This window comes from Rhipicephalus microplus, chromosome 6, assembly GCF_043290135.1.
Source record: "Rhipicephalus microplus isolate Deutch F79 chromosome 6, USDA_Rmic, whole genome shotgun sequence".
NCBI lineage: Eukaryota > Metazoa > Arthropoda > Arachnida > Ixodida > Ixodidae > Rhipicephalus > Rhipicephalus microplus.
Window position 1 is genome coordinate 158293463 of NC_134705.1, and position 14914 is coordinate 158308376.

Genomic DNA, 14914 nt, shown 5'->3' on the forward strand with positions numbered 1-14914 from the left:
GTGCGCCTGTGAATAAGTATGCGTGTGTATCAGCCCGTGCGCCCTCACATTTCGTGTGTGTGTGCGGGGGGGGGCACTGCTTCTTAGTGTTTAAGGTCCCACACCTGTTCAGACTGGGAGTCTATATGGGAGGTGGCTTAATAAATGGCGGTGGTCAACGCAATATACACGGACTATTCAGTACATGGAAAACAGCTGCACATTTTCGTACCTCATCATTGCTTACGAACTTGTTGTGGTAGCTAATTAGGTCCACTGAGGCGCTTCTACGCTTGAAAACGTGGGTTATGACCAATTCACACGGAAAGCTGTCGCTGCACTTATGCACAACCATCGTTTATATTCACAACGTTTAACAATAACGTGCCCTGTCTTTGCTACAGGTGCTTAGTTAGCTCATTGGGCAACAAATATGGGATTATGTGCTGATCATGGGGTCAGCAAAAAGTTTGTTATAATAACCTCGGCACGTTTCGTGGTGCGTGACAAGCCTTCTAAACATCCGCGACTGTGGATTAATTTGTTCCATCTTCGACTACGCATTCAGTGTTTGCGGCACCATACGCAGAATTGCCAGACACAGACAATGCGAGAAGAAATTCCTCTGGAAAGAGGTGTAGCGATGCTCTACCGCTAATGCCACCGAGGACGAAATAATTATTGTTTCTGGCCATTCTATGTTGCACTTTGTTTTCCGCAAGTTTTGCTTCACTATTTTTCGCCCACAGCAATCGCATTCCGTCAAAATCCTCAAAGAACCCGAGGCTGGTAAATAACCTGCGTCGCTGTGCGACTGGCTGGAAGGAGAGTTGCCGTTTACAAGGAGTCATTCCGCGTCGAACGGCCGTCTGCCATATGCGCCATAGCGTTTGCCTTTCGGCGCCGTCTTGGCGGGTTTGCCGCTCCTCCCCCCCCTCCCCGCTCACCCCGGCCAGCGTTGCTCCCACAACGGCGGCGTAGATAAGCGAATAGCTGCGTCACCGAACACCTGCGTGGACAGCTGGGGCACCGCCGCCAGTGCCTCCTCTTTCTCTCTCTCAACGTTGCTCTCTCTGTCTCATCGTCTTTCAAATGCGTTGCGTTGGTCTGGGGTCTTGGTCACTGTGTGTGTTCTAGCGAGCAGGCGTATATTCAGTGGTGGTCACGCGTGACACCGTGTTCGAAGTGACGCTCGAATAAAGGAATATTCATGGAGTGGTGGACACGGACAACGTGGGCCTGTTAACGGTGAGTGTACTGTTTTCGTAGGTAGTAATCATACAGCGCTAGCTGGGCGCCTGCAGCAGCTCTGCCGAAGTAAGATGCCAGCCATTTACAACAGCATGCGTTCGCGGGCCTGTTGCAGATGCCCGATTAAACGTGTGACTTACCGAGTTCACACTGCTATGCGCGATGTTGTGTAAGTGCCTGCATTACTCATACAGTGAGTGATGTGATCACTTAACAAGGGCGGGATTAGTTGCTCATCGCACATTGTCTTTACACTGTACAAAGTGATTGATATTGTTTTAAGATGTGCTTTGGGCTACATCGTAATAACATTTCTATTAATACTCAAATGTGCAACGTGCTTCTGTAGGTGTAAGCGCAAAAAAAGAAAGAAGGTATAGTTGGAGGCGCTGGTATGCCGCGATGCTCCCAGCACATGCGCCTCGGTCTTTTAAGATATTTAGGACAAGTGTCAACAGCAACAGGGAAAGATCTAGCAGACTTCCAAAGGCGCGTTGTTGTGGCCATCGCCGTGCGTTGTTTTCCCTCGTTTCTGTTTGCTGTTTTCGTGCTTTGCCTTCATCTGTGATAACGTTCGGTGTTATAACATAATCGAGAGAGTATACGCGACTGTGGGAGCTATGTGCGGTAGCTCTAGCATACGCCATGGCTGCTGCAACGTAGACGGCGTCCGCGCGCGTTGGTGTCGTTCGAGCACTCCTACTTGCTTGATTGTGTTTAACTGAGTATTTAGGCACGGGTTACGTTTGTAAATCCCGTGGTCAATAATCGCTAATAGCGTGCCCCTGATTGCCATCAGAGAATGGGCGTGGTTGTCGAAATATGCCAGACGCTTTTCCTAAAAGCAATCTTTGAAAAAAATTTTTTAAAGAAATGCTTTCATACGTGCTAGGCAGTGCCTAATGAGAGCCAACAACTCTTTAAAAACTGGACGAGTTATCACATCTTTTATCAAATTACAATGAATTAAGATGATTGAATTATAGATGACGAATTTTTGTGCTAGATTAGGTGCACAAAACACATGTTCGCAGCCCTACGTCTAAAAGCAGGCAAATGGGAAGCACAGCGTCAAATTTGGATTAGATTCCATTGACGGAGCGTCTTGTGAGGGTAGAAAGAACGAGAAAATTGTTCATTTTTGATGCCCTCATAGAGGTAGTCAGAATTTCACTGATTGGTGACTTGTAACAATTCCTCAGATTGTTAGAGGCGTGACTAAAGTCAGTAAATCTTTTACTTTTTTTTGCAGACCTCTTCGCTAGTGCCACGCCCAAGATCATTTGTTCTCATGTAAAAGAGAAAGCAGAGATGTCTTCACTGTTTGTACATGAAGAGGTAAGTTTCTTGTGCGTTTTGATTAATGCTACATGTTCTGAACGTTGTACTTTAAGAATTGTTTTTCACACTGGCTCACTACACTAGAAGGAACTTGATTCTTAGGTAAGTTCAGGCTTTCGTAAGTGCCATTTTTGAGCTGTAGTCTTACACTTCACCTCATTTCGGGAATATGCTGTATGCTGGAAAACTCTTATCTTTATCATACGAAACAATTGGAATGTATGGGTTGTATGCTTCGAGTTCAGTGTAATGTCAATTACACGCCATTTCGAAGGATACACACTACACATTCTTTATATATGGTGCTGCCAGAACAGCACGAACATCCTTTTATGAGAAGTCATATTTGCTCTTATTACAGGATGAGAGGGTGCCGCTGACGTCCTGCGTAGTCTACCCCGGCCCCAGCCTAGAGCAAGCCTACTTCCTGAACCTCTACATGGATAACCGAAAAATCTTCCGTGTCAGTAATGACGAAGAAGGAGTGACAGCAATGATGAGTTGATTTTTTTTTATTTTCAACATTGTCTACGGCCACAAGGCCTTTAACAACCACCGTGATTGAGCGGCTTTTTCTTGGCGTGAGTTTGGAGTTTATCAAAGAAGTTGTTCAGGCAGTACGACGCTGAAAGTTTTAGTGTCACAATGCCGGAACGACGTTTTCTAGTGTGGTCATGGTAGATGAACAAATATTGTTATTTGTGTAAGTTATTTTGCTTAAATATAGCTGGACCATTCCATGCCAAACGTCCCAGCCACTTTGGCGACCATCTGAATTGTATTTGAAAAAAAAAATGTGCTGACTTACTTCGTTGAAAACAGTGAATTGCTAGAATATTTCAGCGAGAAAAAAATGTTTTGTTCATGTGGCTGGCTTACAACTTCCTGGCATAATGCCGTCTGTGTGCCGTTTGTGGAAACTTTTGTTTTAAAACTACCGCTTATTTTTTCTAAAGCGAATTCGGTCTACCTGTTAAGTAAATGTGCTTCTGTAAGGTATTTGAAGCTCAATAATAATAGTGCAATTCTTTGCCACATTCGCTTCCAAGAATAAAGCCAAAATGTGTTATGTTCGCGTTTTTTATTGCAATATTGCACTTTGTATGAATATCTGAGCAGTGAATACTTACTCCACAGAATGGGATATTCTGAGGAAAAAATACCTTTAGACCTCTCGATCTGCTGAAATATACGAGAACATATAACGAATTTCACAAAATCGTAATTTTTGTCCGTATTGAGATGCAATTTGCTCCATGTTGTGATAGGATGAAAACTCATCATTATACCTAAATTGTAAGAAAATGAAATTGTTTCTGTAATAAAAATCTTATCGAAAAAAGGACAGGAAAGAGCGCTGTCAAGTGAATTTTATTGAAGGTGCTACGAGCGTTTTTATACTAAGCACAAGACCAGGGCTCACCTGCAACAACACGTGTGACCATGACAAAATAATTTTAACCGAGAAAAGAATACTCTTTTTCGGAAAAGAATAATGAAGGTGTACTGATGCATTGATCCTTGGCCTTCCTTATAGAGAGTTCTAAAATCTCTGATTTTTTCTGCTTGCTTTTTTTTCAAAAACCGTGTTTTATGAAACCTGGGACTACACTTACATTCTTTACGGTGTCCGGCCATGTGACTACTATAGCCCTTCTTAACATTTAAAGCATGCTGTCTTGCTTGATCATTGAAGCATTGCCTAGTTTGTCCTATGTTTACTTTTCCACGTGTTAGCGGTATCTCATACACATTACATTGGCATTCAGTAAACCTATTCTAGTGACGAATGGTGCAAGATTGACTATTCCTGTTGCTGTAAGTACATGCACTTTTGAAAGCTTGCAAGGGGTGGAAAACAACAATGTCATATCTGCTGGCTCTTTTCCTAAAATTGTGAGACACCTTATGTACGTAGTACCGTGTGACATGCAAAGTTGATTGGTCATTCTCTTTTTCTTTTGGTCCTGTTTCCTTTACTTTCTGCAGGAGGGTTTCGCAAACAAGTTTGATGATGCTGTTATGGTATTGGCTCGTGCTATCAGCCCAGGAGTGCTAAGAATGTTCTGCCTTTTGATAGTGGGCATTCAAAATTAGTAGAAAGAGGAATTGATACCACATGTATTCAGGCCACCCTTCAGAAGTCATGTTAGCACAAGGGTGAGGTCAGGCTTAAAAACCAGATTAAAATACTAAAAGATGCTGGGTATCCCAACAGAATCATCACACCCGTTGGCAAAAACCTCCTGCAGAAAGTAAAGTTAAAGAAGACAGGACCAACAAAAAACAATGACCAAAACCTTTGCATGCTATACCACATCACGTGTCTCACAATTAAAAAAATAGCCAGCAGATATGATATTAGCGTGTTGTTTTCCACCCCTTGCAAGCTATCAAAAGTGTGTGTACTAAACAGCAACAGGAATAGTCAGTCTGGCCCCATTCGTCACGAAAATAGGTTTACTTAATGCCAATTTAACGTTTGTAGAAGTATTTTTTATCAGGTAAACCAATGATCAGTGCATCACTACACGTTCACTTATCCTTTCCGAGAGGGAGTATTCTTTTCACAGTTAAGATTATTTTGTAGTGCTCACACGTGTCGTCGCCCATGAACACGTTTCTTGTACTCCGTGTAAAAGCGCTCGTAGCACATTCATTAAATTGAGTTGACAGTCGGTGCTCTTTCCTGTCCTTTCGGTCTCTTCCTAAAGTTGTCGCGCTGTGACTAGCACGCAACTAAGATGAACCAACTCTCCCAAATTAAGCTTTTGGTACGTAACACGTAGATCGTGTTTCGTATGGAAAGAAGGAGCGGTGCTTTTAAAATAAAATTTTTCACATACAACACCTAGACGGCATTCCAGAAAGTTCAGAAGGCAGCCACGTGACCAAATATTTTTCCTCTCCTAAATATTCCAGAAGTTCACTATTTTCAATGCAGCACGAGTTTTTCGAATACATTTGAGATGGTTGCCAAAATGGCTGGGACATTTGGCATAAAGTGACCCAGCTGTGTCATTAGCCATAATTATGCATTACCTCTTTTGTTTTTTGTGTGTCCTTACTCAGTTTTGTGTTTGTTTTTAGCTTATTGTGCTTCTGATCATTGTATTGGTTTCTTAAGTATTCGCGAAAGTTATATGTGCGAAAACCCGTATATGTTTGCATGTACATCATTTCTCATAACCAATTGCTATACATCCAGGAATATAAAGCTTAAACCACTGTGATTGTATACACTTGAAAACACCATGCATATATATTTTTGTGTGCATTACTTCTTGGGAACGATTGTGTACATGAAGGCGTATATAGTGAAGTCATGGTGATTGTATATTTTTGAAAGAATCATAAGTTTATATTTGCCTGTATTTCATTCCTATAAACCGATTGTGTACATGAAGGAGTATTAAACTGGAAACCACTGGGATTGTAGATACTTGATAGAATTATAGGGATATATTAGCGTGTATTTCATTTGTAGTCTCTATGTACTTGAAGCAGTATACTAAGCTGAATCCAGTGTAATTGTTCGTTGCAAAGAATTGTCAATAAAGTGAAACTGAAAAAATATAATAAACATTTGAGGTGTTGCATGTGTAGTGTACGTATACGTGAATGTATATCTGGTGAAAAAGTTGTGTGGCAGAAGAAAATTTTTTGTTTTATTTGCGTATTAAATACACGCAATATGCAAGAGCAGCAAGGCTTCATTTTCTGTAACGCACATTATGCATATACTGTGAAGTATATATAGATCCAGCACAAGTTCATACACGATTGTACGTGTTTATATTTTTGCCCACACGCAATGAATGGAGCTCGTCAGGTGGCGCATCATCGATAATCAGGACCACTTTCTTCAAGTAGTGTGTAATCAGTGCATGCTGATATCTATTAGTGCAGTCTAAAAGAATACTGCCACCCCTGCCATGGGCTTTCAACACCCTTGTGCACCCTTTTCGCACCCTCCTCAGAGGGTGCTAAAAAAGTGAAGGACATCGAAGGCACCCTTCCTTAAGGGTGTTTTTGTTACAACCTACTGTTTTTTTACATGTACACCCTATTCTAAGGGTGCATGGTAAAGCACCCTTTTTGGAAGGTGCTGAAATAACACCCTTAGGGTGTCGTCCACGGGACAAGCTCGTTTACACCCTTCTGGGTGTAAAAATTTTTGCTGAGTATGGATGCGTAACAAATCGTACACGTTCGCTCTCTATTAAGTTCACTCTTATTCAAGTTACCTCGCTATCACCTCTTCAATAATAATTATAATATTAATATTAATAATAATAACAGTAATATTAATGATGATGATGATGATGACGATGATGATGATGATGTGGGTCTGAATTTAGCACTGTGTATAACGAACTATTTCTCGGGGCTTCTAAACAGACTAACCGTACGTCCACTCGGCCGCCTGACACGGGTAAATGAGTGTCCATAATTATACATTGTGTATTATGATCACGCATAACGCGGACGTGGAATATCTGACACGGGGTTTTTTGCGTTTTTGGGCATTCTCGAGCGAATGTTACAGCAGCATCTGAGCCATCGATAGGTTTATTTCCTTGCCGTAGAACCATTAGCGTGTTGTAAATAAAAGTCGCACACGGCAGTGCATAAGATGCGCGATTACCTCAATGATGGTCAAATCCGAGTATAATTAGACACAAAATGCTATTGAAATTCAATGATTTGACTGTCCTACTTCTGAAGAGTCTGCGTATTGACTTGGAATATATAGTGCTGCTTAGTTCGTGCTACAGAAATCAAAAATCAAACACTGCACCCGGCAATAGGGTCTTCAACAATGCAGTAGTCTTGGGACGTCTTTCAGCTGTCCCATAGTAGAGTACCAAGTGCTCTAAATCGTTAACAACTTTTTCTTAACACTGATAGTTCGCTGCCTAAAGGCTCCGACATGCACGGGACGGATCTATGTTCTCCCATAGTAGAGTACCTAGTACTCTAAATCGTTTCCCACTCTTAGGGGCGAAGCTTCTTATAGCGGCACCCGTTCATCCCTCGTAGTCGTAGTCGTAGTGTGTAACCAGTCTTACGTTTTCACCTGCAAGGTGATGCCGGTAGGAGATTTCTCCTGTGCGTTGTTGAGCAATAAAAAATTCGTAGTGTGCACGTTAACTAAAAGCCGCATTCTCCTGTCTCATCCCCATTAGCAGCCATTGTCATGTACATTGAGCACCATCTGACCAGAAAAGGTTGCTACGTAATATTCGCCGGGCGTAACCTCCTTGGTTTCAGAACGGTTTAGCGAGCGTTGAGCCGCATTGCCATGAATACAGTGAAGTAGTATATGCCATGAATTCAAGGTGGTTAATGGCGGGAAGTAGGTACGAAGCTCAAACAGCAAGAAAGTAAAAGCCGCATTCTCCAGTCTCTCATTTACTATTAGCAGCCATTGGCAGGTGGGAAGTAGACACGAAGCGCAAGCCGTAAGAAAGTGTGCATGCGCCACCTCTCGTTTACTCCTTGGAATGTCCGCTGGATGGCGGTGCTTCTATATCAGGAATATATGATGAAAAGATGCGAGATGATAGTACTTGGAGTGTTGAATAGATGGGCGAATGGACACACAGACAGATGCATAGACAGACTCACGGATGGCTGCACCGAGGGATTGACGCATGGACGGACGCAGAGGCGGACGTATGGACGAACGCAGGGACGGACGCACAGATGGACGTGCGGACGCCCGAACAGACACACGAACGGACGGGCGGATGGACGCATGGGCAGCCACAGAGACGCACGCATGAACAGACGGAAACAAGAACGAATGGACGGACGGATGCTTCGCCCCACTCTCCATCATTCACTCCGTATATATGCTGCCATTTTTTTTCTAAACACAAGTCATAGAGCTCCCTGTTCACCAGACGTCACTGGTCTTCAAGGCTGATGTCCCCACATAGAGTATGGCGTAATTTTTGTCGCCACAGCCTCTTGAAATGTGAGACCCACGGGACCGCTTTACGCTCTCCCAAAGTAGAGCATCTAGTACTCTAAATTGTTACCCACTTTTTTCTACACACACAGACTAACTAACGTTCTCCCGAAGCACAATATACAATATTTTAGGTCATCGAACATTTGCTCTAACCAGTAAGAGTAGCGTGCTGATCTCCGAGTACACGCAGTAGTTGTACTCGCAAAGAGATTCATTGAATGGTAACGCGTGACTGAAGCATTAAAGCTAAAGCCTTACGTCTCTCATCGAACTGTGAAAATTGGCCACTGGCATCAGCACAAGCGATCCGAAAAATCCTCACTTTGTGCTGCCTTCACATGGTCAAGTTACGCCTGAAATAAGCGTCATCGTTTTGCTTTCCTCGCCTCGTTCCTCGATTGGCACCTCAAGTATGATGAAATAGAATAAATGTCTCTGAATGGTACACTGACTGTTCCAAAATGTCAATTGCCCCTACGGGAACGCACGTACGAAGTAGACGCTACGTCAGATTTCCGTTTTGTCTGTCGGTATGGCACTGACTGACAAAAAACGTGCGCGCTTCTCAAAATAGCTTAAGTTTTGGATGACTGTGCAACGACAGCGCTGTTATAAGCCTAAACCAACTAGGCAAGGTCTCAACCCTTCGATGCTTCTGTCGCGCAATATTACATCTACGTGACTACTCACCCGACAAGAAACCTCTATAGGACCAGAGAGAGAAGCACTTGCAACCACATGGCTTCACTCTGCTGTAGAATGCTCGACTGCCTCGCAGAGTACCAGCTTTTTATTGTGGATTGAACAGTGACATTTCACTTTTGAACTATATATTCGCTAGCATAAATGCTGTGCTTATGTGCAAAATGAAAATGTTTACACTAAAAAGGGTGTAAAAAAGGTGCTTTTACGAGAAGGCACTTTTTGCAACACCCTTTAACACCCATAAATGGTCGATTAAAAAAAGCACCCCTTTGTTTGGGTGCTTGCCTCGATAGCACTCTAAAACTGGCTCTAAGGGGGCTTTTGTGCCTGAGAAGGGTGTAGGTGACGATTCATCATATGGAATATGCCACATAAGAAGCACACATAATTATATTATTTGGGATTTTACGTCTCAATAACCTCGATATGATTATGAGGGTAGTGGAAAGCTCTATATAATTTGACCATTTGGTGTTCATTAATGGGCGCTGATATCGCACAGTGCACAGGCTTCTACCTTTTCGCCACCGTTCTAATTCGACTGCCACGGCCGGCATCGAACCCGCGACCTTCGGATTGGCGGCAGACCAGCGTAGCTACTTCACGAATATGTGGACCTTGCGTTAAATGACGGCCTAGACTTAGAATGTGTGAAGGTGCTCTCCGAATACAGCAGAATGCCAGAAGCAAATCGCGTTTCATCTATAATGGCAATGAACTGCAATCCGCGTTACGAAAGCTCACCTTAGCGTTGTTTGTAAGCTACATGTTTGCTATAGAATATATACAGGAACATAATGTTCGCCCGAGTATGGGTGTTTGTGCGTGAGCATGCGCATGTGTTCGCGTGTAAGCGCGATTGTGTGTACACCCGTGCATGTGTGCGTGCACGTGTATGTGCGAGTCCGTGCTTGTGTTAAGCGTGCCTGTGCACATGTGTACGCTCATGCATGCGTGCGTTTACGGTTGCGCGTGTGTGTGGCCGTATGTCTGTATACGTGTATGTGTGTGTGCCTGTGAATATGTATGCGTGTGTATCAGCCCCTGCGCCCTCGAATTTCGTGTGTGTGTGTGTGTGTGTGTGTGCGGGGGGGCACTGCTTTTTAGTGTTTTTTTTTAGTCTGAACAGGTTTCACACCTGTTCAGACTGGGAGTCTGTATGAGAGGTGGCTTAAGGAATGGCGGTGGTCAACGCACTGTACATGGACTATTCAGCACATGGAAAAGAGCTGCACATTTTCGTACCTCATCGTTGCTTAAGAACTTGCTGTTGTAGCTGATTAGGTCCGCTGAGGCGCTTCTACGCTCGAAAACGTGGGTTATGACCAATTGACACGGAAAGCTGTCACTGCACTTATGCACCACCATCGTTTATAATAACAACATTTAACAAGAACGTGCCCTGCCTCTGCTAGAGGTAATTAGATAGCTCATTGGGTAGCCATATGGATTTATGTGCTGATCATGTGGTCAGCAAAAAAGTCTGTTATAACAACCTCGGCACGTTTCGTGGTGCGTGACAAGCCTTCTAAACATCCGCGACTGTGGATTAATTTGTTCCATCTTCGACTATGCATTCAGTGTTTGCGGCACCATACGCGGAATTGCCAGACACAAACAAGGCGAAAAGAAATTCCTCTGGAAAAAGGTGTAGCGATGCTCTCCCGCTAATGCCACCGAGGACAAAATGATTATTGTTTATGGCTATTGCATGGTTCACTTTGTTTTCCGCAAGTTTTGCTTTACTATTTTTCGCCCACTGCAATCGCATTCCGTCAAAATACTCAAAGAACCCGAGGCTGATAAATAACCTGCGTCGCTGTGCGGCTGGCTGGAAGGAGAGTTGCCATTTACAAGGAGACATTCTTGAAGCGCAATTCGATATCCTTCCGCGTCGAACCGCCGTCCGCCGTATGCGCCATAGCGTTTGCCTTTCGGCGCTGTCTTGGCGGGTTTCCCGCTCTTCCCCTCCCCCCGCTCACCCCGACCAGCGTTGCCCCCACAACGGCGGTTTAGGTAAGCGAATAGTTGCGTCACCGAACACCTGCGTTGACAGCTGCGGCGCCGGCCACCAGTGCCTCCTCCTTCTCTCTCTCAACGTTGCTCTCTCTCTGTCTCATCCGTCTTTCAAATGCGTTGCGTTGGTCTGGGGTCTTGGTCGTTGTGTGAGTTCTAGCGAACAGGCGCATCTTCAATGGTGGTCACGCATGACACCGTGTTCGAAGTGACGCTCGGATTAAGGAATATTCATGGAGCGGCAGACACGGACGACGTGGGCCTGTTAACGGTGAGTGTACTGTTTTCGTAGGTAGTAATCATACAGCGCTACCTGGGCGCCTGCAGCAGCTCTGCCAAAGTAGGCTGCCAGCCATTTACAACAGCATGCGTTCGCGGGCCTGTTGCAGATGCCCGAATAAACGTGTGACTTAACGAGATCACACTGCTATGCGCGATGTTGTGTAAGTGCTTGCATCACTCATACAGTGAGTGATGTGATCACTTAACATGGGGGCGATTCGTTGCTGATCGCACATTCTCTCTACTCTGCTCAAAGTGATTGATATTGTTTCAAGATGCACTTTAGGCTACATCGTAATAACATTTCTATTAATACTCAAACATCATAGCCAAGCACCTAAACAGGATTCCATCAGGATATACGCCAGCTGCGAGAACGGCATGCCCTTTGTGGTGCATCGACCAGCCGCAAGTACGTCTAGAAATTCCGGGAATCAAAAAGAAAAGCAGTCACTCCAGAGTAGCATTGAAGCAAGCAACACTGCTATTATTACATGAGTTGTACTTAGATCGAACGCAGATATACACTGATGGGTCCGTCTGATCCAGCAGCTCATCAGGTGCCACTGTAATTCCGGCTGCAGAAATGACAATCAAGTTTAAGTTGTCGCATATGACTACATCTACGGCGTCAGAGCTTGCTGCTATAAGGGCTGCTTTACAATATCTCGTTCAAGAACGTCCAGGAAAATGGGTCATATTCTGTGATTCGAAGGCAGCGCTTCAGAGTTTGCAGTCTGCCATGCGTAGGAGGAGCCATGACCAACTGGTACAAGAAATAAGACATTGCCATCATGAAGCTCTAGCACGAGGGCATGATATTATATATCAATGGCTGCCTGGACATATCGGTATTACCGGAAATCAATTAGCCGATGATGCAGCCCGCTCAGCCCATGAAGAAACCCGTGTAGTCCCGATTCCTCTATCCAGGAATGATGCAGCAAGACAGCTTTACCTGCTGGCTCGAGATCTCACACGCACCTTCTGCTCGTCTACCAGCTTCCAAAGGTGTCAACTTTATGAACTGGATCCTTCGCTCAAGCTAAAGCTACCATCACAACTTCCCCGCTCCGATGCGACACTGTTATGCCGCCTTTGGTTGGGCGTTGCCTTCACAAAGGTTCACTACTTTCGCATTGGTATGGCAGACACTCCTACATGCGACTACTGCGGAGCTGAAGAGACCATCGAACACGTCCTGTGCAGCTGCGCTTGCTACGACACACAGCGATGCCAACTACGGATGATTTTGAATCGACTTGACCCCGGACCGTTTTGTGTGCAGAAGATACTAGGACCTTGGGCATCTGCCTCAGTTGCGCAGAAAGCAACTACAGCACTCCTACTTTACCTTAAGTCGACAAACCTGAGCGACCACCTGTAGACTGTGTGTGCTCCCCGAGTGTGCTCGTGATTGTGTGTACCTTCTCATCTTTCTGCAACCTCTTTTCTCCCCTTTATCCCTTCCCCAGTGCAGGGTAGCAAACCGGATGTGCGTCTGGTTAACCTCCCTGCCTTTCCTTGCATCTTTATCTCTTTCTCTCTCTCAAATGTGCAGCGTGCTTCAGTAGGTGTAAGCGCAAAACAAGAAAGAAAAAGAAAAATTTATGTACAGAGGCGCACTGTACGAAATCGCTTTTTTTTCCTAAAGACGGTATAGTTTGAGGTGCTGATATGCCGCGATGCTCCCAGCACGTGCGCGTCGGTCTTTTAAAATATTTAGGACACGTGTCACCAGCAACAGGGAAAGATCTAGTAGACTTCCAAAGGCGCGTTGTTGTAGCCATCGCCGTGCGTTGTTTTCCCTCGTTTCTGTTTGCTGTTTTCGTGCTTTGCTTTCATCTGCGATAACGTTCGGCGTTATAACAGAATCGAGAGAGTATACGTGACTGTGGGAGCTATGTGCGGTAGCTCTAGCACAAGCCATGGCTGCTGCAACGTAGACGGCGTCCGCGCGCGTTGGTGTCGTTCGAGCGCTCCTACTTGCTTTATTGTGTTTTACTGAGTATTTAAGCACGGGTTACGTTTGTAAATCCCGTGGTCAATATTCGCTAGCAGCGCGCCCCTGATTGCCATGAGAGGATGGGCTTGGTTGTCGAAATATGCCAGACACTTTTTCTTAAAGCAAGCTTTGAAGAATTTTTTTTAAAAAAAGGAATACTTTCATACGTGCTAGGCAGTGCCTATTGCAGGCCCGCAGCTCTTTAAAAAGTGAACGAGCTATCACATCTTTTATCAAATTAGAATGAATTAAGACGATTAAATTACAGATGATGAATTTCTGTGCTAGATTAGGTGCACAAAGTACATGTTCGCAGCCCTGCGTCTAGAAAGCAGGCAAATAGGAAGCACAGCGTCAAATTTGGATAAGATGCCATTGATGAAGCTTCTTGTGAGGGTAGAAAGAACGAGAAAATTGTTCATTTTGATGCCCTTCTACAGGCAGTCAGAATTGCACTGATTGCTGAATTGTCACAATTCCTGAGATTGTTAGAGGCGTGATTAAAGTCAGGAAATCTTTTACTTTTTTTCCAGACCTCTTCGCTAGTGCCACGCCCAAGATCATTCGCTCTCATGTAAAAGAAAAAGCGGTGATGCCTTCACTGTTTGTACATGCACACGTAAGTTTCTTGTGCATTTTGAATAATGCTACATGTTCTGAACGTTGTACTTTAAGAATTGTTTTTCACGCTGGCTCACTACCCTAGAAAGAATTTGATTCTTAGGTGAGTTCAGGCTTTCGTAAGTACCATTTTTGAGCTGTAGTCTTACACTTCACCTCAATTCGGGAATATGCTGTATGCTGGAAAACTCTTATCTTTATCATACGAAACAATTGAAATGTATGGGTTGTATGCTTCGAGTTCAGTGTAATGTCAATTACACGCCATTTCGAAGGATACACACTACACATTCTTTATATATGGTGCTGCCAGAACAGCACGAACATCCTTTTATGAGAAGTCATATTTGCTCTCATTACAGGATGGGAGGGTGCCGCTGACGTCCTGCGTAGTCTACCCCGGCCGCAGCCTAGAGCAAGCCTAGTTCGTGAACCTCCACGTGGATGACCGAAAAATCTTCCGTGTCAGTAATGACGAAGAAGGAGTGACAGCACTGATGAGTTGATTTTTTTTATTTTCAACGTTGTCTACGGCCGCAAGACCTTTAACAACCACCGTGATTGAGCGGCATTTTCTCGGCGTGAGTTTGGAGTTTATCAAAGATGTTGTTCAGGCAGTACGACGCTGAAAATTTTAGTGTCACAATGCCTGAACAACTTTTTCGAGTGTGGTCATGGTAGATGAACAAATATTGTTATTTGTGTAAGTTATTTTGCTTGAATATAGCTGGACC

The 14914-nt window shown here is 44.3% G+C and overlaps 1 long non-coding RNA gene across 1 annotated transcript; it reads left to right on the plus strand.

The window, feature by feature from the left end:
• The first annotated feature begins 1194 nt into the window (after positions 1–1194).
• On the plus strand, positions 1195–14581 carry LOC142765011 (uncharacterized). The gene is made up of 3 exons (XR_012884014.1): positions 1195–1227; positions 2483–2568; positions 14543–14581. It is a non-coding gene; the product is annotated as an uncharacterized LOC142765011 (long non-coding RNA).
• Positions 14582–14914: the final 333 nt, after the last annotated feature.